Below are 8,539 nucleotides of genomic sequence, written 5' to 3'. Positions count from 1 at the left end.
TTGTGCTTCTGGTTCCACCAGTGCAGTAATATCTAACAAAAATATTTATATGCCTGTGATATGTGGTTGTCTCACCTAGCTATCTGAATATACTAACTACTGTGATATGTGGTTGTCCCATCTAGCTATCTGAAGATGAATATACTAACTGTAAGTCTAGCTGTGGATAAGAGACTAAAATGTAAAATGTAGATAACGTGATGAGATGCTGTGTCCCATTATCGTGCCATTCATCCGCCTCCATTGTTTTATCTCTTTATCCTATCTACCTTACAGTAGTATGGGGAGATAAACCGATAGAGGTTTTATCTCCTTATCCTATCTACCTTACAGTAGTATGGGGAGATAAACCGAAAGAGGTTTTATCTCCTTATCCTATCTACCTTACAGTACTATGGGGAGATAAAACCGTATCTACATTATGGTTTTATCTGTCTATCCTATCTACTCGTTACATTTTCACAGGAAAATGGTCCAATTCACACACTTAACAAGAGAACATCCCTTGTCATCTCTACTGCCTCTGATCTGGCGGACTCACTAAACACACATAGTTTGTTAGTAAGTTATGTTTGAGTGTTGGAGTGGTGGAGTGTTTGAGTGTTTGAATGTTTGAGTGTTAAAATGTTGAGTGTTGGAGTGTTGGGGTGTTGGAGTGTTGGGGTGGTGGAGTGTTGGAGTGGTGGAGTGGTGGGGTGTTGGAGTGGTGGAGTGGTGGAGTGGTGGAGTGGTGGAGTGTTGGAGTGGTGGAGTGTTGGAGTGTTGGAGTGTTGAAGTGTTGGAGTGGTGGAGTGGTGGAGTGGTGGAGTGTTGGAGTGTTGGAGTGTTGAAGTGTTGGAGTGTGTGGAGTGGTGGGGTGGTGGAGTGGTGGAGATGTGGTGGAGTGGTGGGGTGTTGGGGTGTTGGGTGGTGGGGTGGTGGAGTGTTGGGGTGGTGGAGTGTTGGAGTGGTTGGAGTGTTGGGGTGGTGGGGTGGTGGAGTGTTGGGGTGGTGGAGTGTTGAAGTGTTGGAGTGGTGGAGTGGTGGGGTGGTGGAGTGGTGGAGTGGTGGGGTGTTGGAGTGGTGGGGTGGTGGAGTTTTGGGGTGGTGGAGTGGTGGAGAACATGGTGGAGTGTTGGAGTGGTGGAGTGGTGGAGTGTTGGAGTGTTGAAGTGTTGGAGTGGTGGGGTGGTGGAGTGGTGGAGTGGTGGAGTGGTGGAGTGTTGGAGTGTTGAAGTGTTGAAGTGTTGGAGTGGTGGAGTGGTGGGGTGTTGGAGTGGTGGAGTGGTGGAGTGTTGGGGTGGTGGAGTGGTGGAGTGTTGGGGTGGTGGAGTGGTGGAGTGGTGGAGTGGTGGAGTGTTGGGGTGGTGGAGTGGTGGAGTGTTGGGGTGGTGGAGTGGTGGAGAGTTGGAGTGGTGGAGTGTTGGAGTGGTGGAGTGTTGGGGTGGTGGAGTGGTGGAGTGGTGGAGTGGTGGGGTGGTGGAGTGGTGGAGTGGTGGAGTGTTGGAGTGGTGGAGTGTTGGAGTGGTGGAGTGTTGGGGTGGTGGAGTGGTGGAGTGGTGGAGTGGTGGAGTGTTGGAGTGGTGGAGTGTTGGAGTGGTGGAGCACGCCCCTGGTTATCCGTCAATAAATAAGTAAATAAATAATTGTGCCATCTGGTTTGCTTAATATTAGTGTTTTGAAATGGTTTATACTTTTACTTTTGCTACTTAAGTACGTTTAAATCCAAATAATTTTTTACTATTACTCAAGTAGTATTTTATTGGGTAACTGTCACTGTTGCTTGAATAATTTTCTATTAAAGTATCTTTACTTTTACTCAAGTATGACAATTGAGTACTTTTTCCACCACTGCAGCTATGTAAATATGAAGTATCAGTAATTTACAGGCAGCTATGCACATATGAAGTATCAGTAATTTACAGGCAGCTATGCACAGTGCATTCGGAAAGTATTCAGACCCTCTTGTTTTTTTCCACATTTTGTTACATTACAGCCTTGTTCTAAAATGTATTAAATTGGTTTTTTTCCTGGTTAATCTACACACAATACCCCATAATGACATCACAATACCCCATAATGACATCACAATACCCCATAATGACATCACAATACCCCATAATGACATCACAATACCCCATAATGACATCACAATACCCCCATAGTTTTTTTTCCCCACATATTTTTTGCAAATGTATAATCCAAACAGCTGGAACATCAGTTATGTAATGTAAATAGGAAGTAAATCAACATGCATTGGTCTCATGGTTAGCAGATGTTAATGTGAGTGTAGCGAAATGCTTATGCTTCTAGTTCTGACAGTGCAACAATATCTAACAATTCCCCAACAACTACCTAATACACACAAATGTAAGTAAAGGAATAAGAATATATAAATATATGAATGAGCAATGACCGCATAGGCTAAGATGGTATGAAAGACAGTATATGCATATGAGATGAGTAATGCAAGATATGTAAACATTATTAAAGTGACTAGTGATCCATTTATTAAAGTGGCTAATGATTTCAAGTTTGCATACAGCAGCCTCTCTGTGTTAGTGATGGCTGTTTAACAGTACAGATAGCCTTGAGATAGAAGCTATTTTTCAGTCTCTCGGTCCCAGCTTTGATGCACCTGTAGTGACCTGGAGTCTGAATGGTTTGGAGGGCTACTGTGGTGTTGAATGCTGAGCTGTAGTCAATGAACTGCATACTTATATAGGTATTCCTCTTGTCCAGGTTGGGATAGGGCAGTGTGCAGTGTGATGGTGATTACATTGTCTGTGGACCTATTGGGGAGTGGTATGCAAATTGGAGTGGGTCTAGGGTATCAGGTAGGGTGGAGGTGATATGATCCTTAACTAGTCTCTCAAAGCTCTTCATGATGACAGAAGTGAGTGCCATACGGGGCAGTAGTCATTTAGTTCAGTTACCTTTGCCTTCTTGGGTACAGGAACAATGCTGGCACTGTATTATCTTCAAAGTCGGCAAAGAAGGTGTTTAGTTTGTCTGGAAGAAAGAATCGGTGTCTGTGACGTGGCTGGTTATCTTTTTGTTTGCTGTGATTGTCTGTAGACCCTGCCACGTACTTCTTGTGTCTGAGCCGTTGAATTGCGTCTCCACTTTGTCTCTATACTGACGTTTCACTTGTTGGATTGCTTTGCGGAGGGAATAACACACTATTTATAGTCAGCCATATTGGTGGTCCACGCTTTCAGTTTTGTCCGAATGTCGCCATCCGTCCACGGTTTCTACATTAGGTATGTTTTAATAGTCACAGTAAGTAAGAAGTCCTGTGCACTTCCTTATAAACACACTCACTGAATCAGCGTATAACTCAATATTATTCTCTGAGGCTACCCGGGAACACTTCCCAGTCCACATTTTAATCAAAACACTCTTGAAGCGTGGATTACGATTGGTCAGACCAGCGTTGAATAGACCTTGTCAAGGCGACATCCTGTTTGAGTTTCTGCCTATAGGAAGGAGTAGCAAATGGAGTCATGGTCAGATTTCCCGAATGGAGGGTGGGGAGGGCCTTGTATGCATTGCGGAAGATAGAGTAGCAGTGATCCAGTGTATTGCCCTCATGGTTAATCAATATGCTGATAGAATTTAGGTATTCTTGTTCTCAAATTCGCTTTGTTAAAATCCCCAGCAACAATAAATGCAGCCTCAGGATAAATGGTTTCCAGTTGTCATACAGTCCTGTGGAGTTCCTTGAGGGCCATCGTGTTATCTGCTTGAGGTGGGATAAACACGGATGTGAGAATAACCTACAAGACTTTTCTTGGGAGATAATACGGTCGGCATTTGATTGTGAGGAATTCTAGGTCAGGTGAACAAAAAGACTTGAGTTCCAGTGTGTTGTTACAATTACACCATGAGTCATTTATCATGTAACAAAAAACACCCTTCTTCCTTCTGTCGGCATGACGCACAAAGAATCCCGGTGGCTGTACCGAATCCGACAGCATATCCCGAGAGAGCCATGTTTCCGTGAAACAAAGTATGTTACAATCCCTGATGTCAACTTAACAATAAACTATCAACGTGACATAAGGCCTTTAATAAAATGTGTGAAAGTTACATATTTCTAAGAAATATTTTGAATTTCGCGCACTGCCTTTTCAGCGGAATGTTCTTGAGGGGTTCCCCTAGAAAGGTTAACTAAACAATAAACTGACAACGTGACAATCTAAACTTTGGCGAGTCGTACGGCAAGTGTTTGACCCAGATATAGGAATGGCTGAATGTTAGACACAATAACCACAGTCTCCTCGGGTTAATAACCACAGTCTCCCTTAGGTTAATAACCACAGTCTCCCCCAGGTTAATAACCACAGTCTCCTCAGGATAATAATCACAATCTCCCTCAGGTTAATAACCACAGTCTCCCTCGGGTTAATAACCACAGTCTCCCCCAGGTTAATAACCACAGTCTCCTCAGGATAATAATCACAGTCTCCCTCAGGTTAGTAACCACAGTCTCCCTTAGGTTAATAACCACAGTCTCCCCCAGGTTAATAACCACAGTCTCCTCAGGATAATAATCACAATCTCCCTCAGGTTAATAACCACAGTCTCCCTTAGGTTAATAACCACAGTCTCCCTCAGGTTAATAACCACAGTCTCCTGGTCTCCTTTTCAGGTTAATAATCACAGTCTCCCTCAGGTTAATAACCACAGTCTCTTGTGTCAGGTTAATAACCACAGTCTCCCTCAGGTTAATAACCACAGTCTCCTCAGGATAATAATCACAGTCTCCCTCAGGTTAATAACCACAGTCTCCTCAGGATAATAACCACAGTCTCCCTCAGGTTAATAACCACAGTATCCCTCAGGTTAATAACCACAGTCTCCTCAGGATAATAATCACAGTCTCCCTCAGGTTAATAACCACAGTCTCCTCAGGATAATAACCACAGTCTCCCTCAGGTTAATAACCACAGTCTCCCTCAGGTTAATAACCACAGTCTCCTCAGGATAATAACCACAGTCTCCCTCAGGTTAATAACCACAGTCTCCTCAGGATAATAACCACAGTCTCCCTCAGGTTAATAACCACAGTCTCCCTCAGGTTAATAACCACAGTCTGCCTCAGGCTAATAACCACAGTCTCCTCAGGTTAATAACCACAGTCTGCCTCAGGATAATAAACAGTCTCCTCAGGTTAATAACCACAGTCTCCCTCAGGCTAATAACCACAGTCTCCTCAGGTTAATAACCACAGTCTCCCTCAGGTCTTCAATAACCACAGTCTGCCTCAGGCTAATAACCAGTCTCCTCAGTCTCCCTCAGTTAATAACCCCAGTTAATAACCACAGTCTCCCTCAGGTTAATAACCACAGTCTCCCTCAGGTACAGTCCTAATAACCACAGTCTCCCTCAGGTTAATAACCACAGTCTCCCTCAGGTTAATAACCACAGTCTCCTCAGGCATTTTGAACCACTAGTCAGGTGAACAAAACCACAGTCTCCTCAGGTTAATACAATTCCACCATAATAACCACAGTCTCCCTCATTAATAACCACAGTCTCCCTCAGGCTAATAACCACAGTCTCCCTCAGGTTAATAACCACAGTCTCCCTCAGGTTAATAACCACAGTCTCCTCAGGATAATCCACAGTCTCCTCAGGATAATAACCACAGTCTCCCTCAGGATAATAACCACAGTCAGGATAATACACAGTCCCTCAGGTTAATAACCACAGTCTCCCTCAAACTAATAACCACAGTCTCCCTCAGGCTAATAACCACAGTCTCCCTCAGTTAATAACCACAGTCTTCATATTTAACCACAGTCTCCCTCAGGTTAATAACCACAGTCTCCCTCAGGCTAATGTTCCACAGGTTCCCCTCAGGTTAGGTTAAACAGTCTGACCTCAGGTTAATAACCACAGTCTCCCTCAGGTTAATAACCACAGTCTCCCTCAGGTTAATAACCACAGTCTCCCTCAGGTTAATATGGCTGACAGTCTCCCTCAGGTTAATAACCACAGTCTCCCTCAGGCTAATAACCACAGTCTCCTCAGGATAATAACCACAGTCTCCCTCAGGATAATAACCACAGTCTCCCTCAGGTTAATAACCACAGTCTCCCTCAGGCTAATAATCACAGTCTCCCTCAGGATAATAACCACAGTCTCCCTCAGGTTAATAACCACAGTCTCCTCAGGATAATAACCACAGTCTCCCTCAGGTTAATAACCACAGTCTCCCTCAGGCTAATAACCACAGTCTCCCTCAGGTTAATAACCACAGTCTCCCTCAGGCTAATAACCACAGTCTCCCTCAGGTTAATAACCACAGTCTCCCTCAGGTTAATAACCACAGTCTCCCTCAGGTTAATAACCACAGTCTCCCTCAGGCTAATAACCACAGTCTCCCTCAGGTTAATAACCACAGTCTCCCTCAGGTTAATAACCACAGTCTCCCTCAGGTTAATAACCACAGTCTCCCTCAGGCTAATAACCACAGTCTCCCTCAGGTTAATAACCACAGTCTCCCTCAGGTTAATAACCACAGTCTCCCCAGGACAGGTGTGTGTTTGTGTGTCTGTTCTCTTCTGTTCTCTCTCCGGTGCCTCTAGTTCTGTGGCTGTCAGTCATTCTCATTGTTGGCTGTCAGTCACACACACACACACACACACACACACACACACACACACACACACACACACACACACACACACACACACACACACACACACACACTCGACCAACACACATTATCCGGTGTGCAGCGAGCCAGTCAGCTTACCGCCAGCCCTGGCGAGGTCCAATAGAGGATGGCGGACACATTAAATATTAACTTAATTGGTCCCGATAGGGGCTGTCTGGCTAACATACAGCTGGATCACATACGCAGAGCATCACAGGGAAATGTCATCGCAACTCCCCCAAGAGACACAGCACACTCAGTATCACACTCTCTGCATCAAAGACAATAACAGTCCTAACTGGGAGATGAGAAACGCTGTGTGTTTGTGGGGAAGACTCTGCTGGCTGACACAGGCCCTGTTGGTATGTGTGTGTGTGTGTGTGTGTGTGTGTGTGTGTGTGTGTGTGTGTGTGTCTGACAGCCAACAATGAGAATGACTGACAGCCACAAAACTAGAGGCACCGGAGAGAGAACAGGCTCTGATCTCTCGGCAAGAAACACAAACACACACCTGTCCAGACGCACACACACGCCAACAGAGCCTGCATCAGCCAGCCGTCTTTCACACACACACACACACACACACACACACACACACACACACACACACACATACACACACACACACACACACACACACACACACACACACACACACACACACACACACACACACACACACAATAAAGAAAACTACATCCACATGCAGGATGCCATTAAATGGCCGTGTCCTCCCCTCGTAATATGAGATATGGTCCTGTCAACACGTGACATCTTACGTGTGTGTGACTGTCTGTGTGTGTGTGTGTGTGTGTGTGTGTCTGTGTGTGTGTCTGTGTGTGTGTGTGTCTGTGTGTGTGTGTGTGTGTGTGTGTGTGTGTGTGACTAATTTTGTCCTGATGGTGGTTTCGCTCGACTGCCACGCACCATGAGGTTCCCCATCACTCTCTCTCTCTCTCTCTCTTTCTCTCTCTCTCTTTCTCTCTCTCTCTCTCTCTCTCTCTCTCTCTCTATCTCTCATTATTTCTCTTCCTCCCTTCCCTCTCTCCACACGGAGGGGATAACCAGGCAGTAATGCCAGCCTCCCTCCCTCAGAGACTGCCTTTGAGTAGCCTGTTAAGATTTAATTTGAAAAACTTAATTTGTAAATTAAAAGGAGAGTCTCTCTCACTCAGCTCTCTATCAGAGGCCCCCTGTGATCATTCTGTCCCGTCATTGACTCCTCCTCTTCAGTCTGGTGGAGTGTCTGACCTGCTCTCAGAAGGGGTTGCTGATTTCTGCGGAGGGCTGTAGAACTCTAGCCATGTACAAGGAAGGAGGAAGGTGGAGGAGAGGAAAGTGGGGAGGTCTGTCTGAAATGGGCCAATCAGAGAGCAGAGGTAGGAGGGAGAAGAGGAGGGATGTGGATGAGGGTAGTGGGGGAGGTCTGTCTGAAATGAGCCAATCAGAGAGCAGAGGAGGAGGAGGGAGAAGAGGAGGGATGTGGATGAGGGAAGTGGGGGAGGTCTGTCTGAAATGAGCCAATCAGAGAGCAGAGGAGGAGAAGGGAGGAGAGAATTGAGCTCACGCTCCAGGTCAGGTTGTGAATTGAGATGCCAGTTTACAGATGACAAATGCAGGAGTTTACATCTCTGGGAGATGAATCTGTTTCACGGCAGTAAATCATAACCTCATTCTCTATTGAATCCTCTGTTCTTTGTGACATTCGCTAACAGAAGACCAATTAAAACATTGTTCGTTCCAGCAAATATGGTGGCTGCAATACCAGGCCAGTGCAGCTAAGTTCAGTTTGGCTTTGGCTCAGCTCAGCTCAGTAGTGTGAAAAGAGTATAGTTTGTTGCAGTGGGTTGGTCAATCAATAATGTTGTTCGATCCTGAATCAATAATGTTTTT

This window comes from Oncorhynchus nerka, unplaced genomic scaffold (assembly GCF_034236695.1).
Source record: "Oncorhynchus nerka isolate Pitt River unplaced genomic scaffold, Oner_Uvic_2.0 unplaced_scaffold_1279, whole genome shotgun sequence".
NCBI classification, from domain to species: domain Eukaryota; kingdom Metazoa; phylum Chordata; class Actinopteri; order Salmoniformes; family Salmonidae; genus Oncorhynchus; species Oncorhynchus nerka.
Note: the sequence above shows the minus strand (reverse complement) of the source record.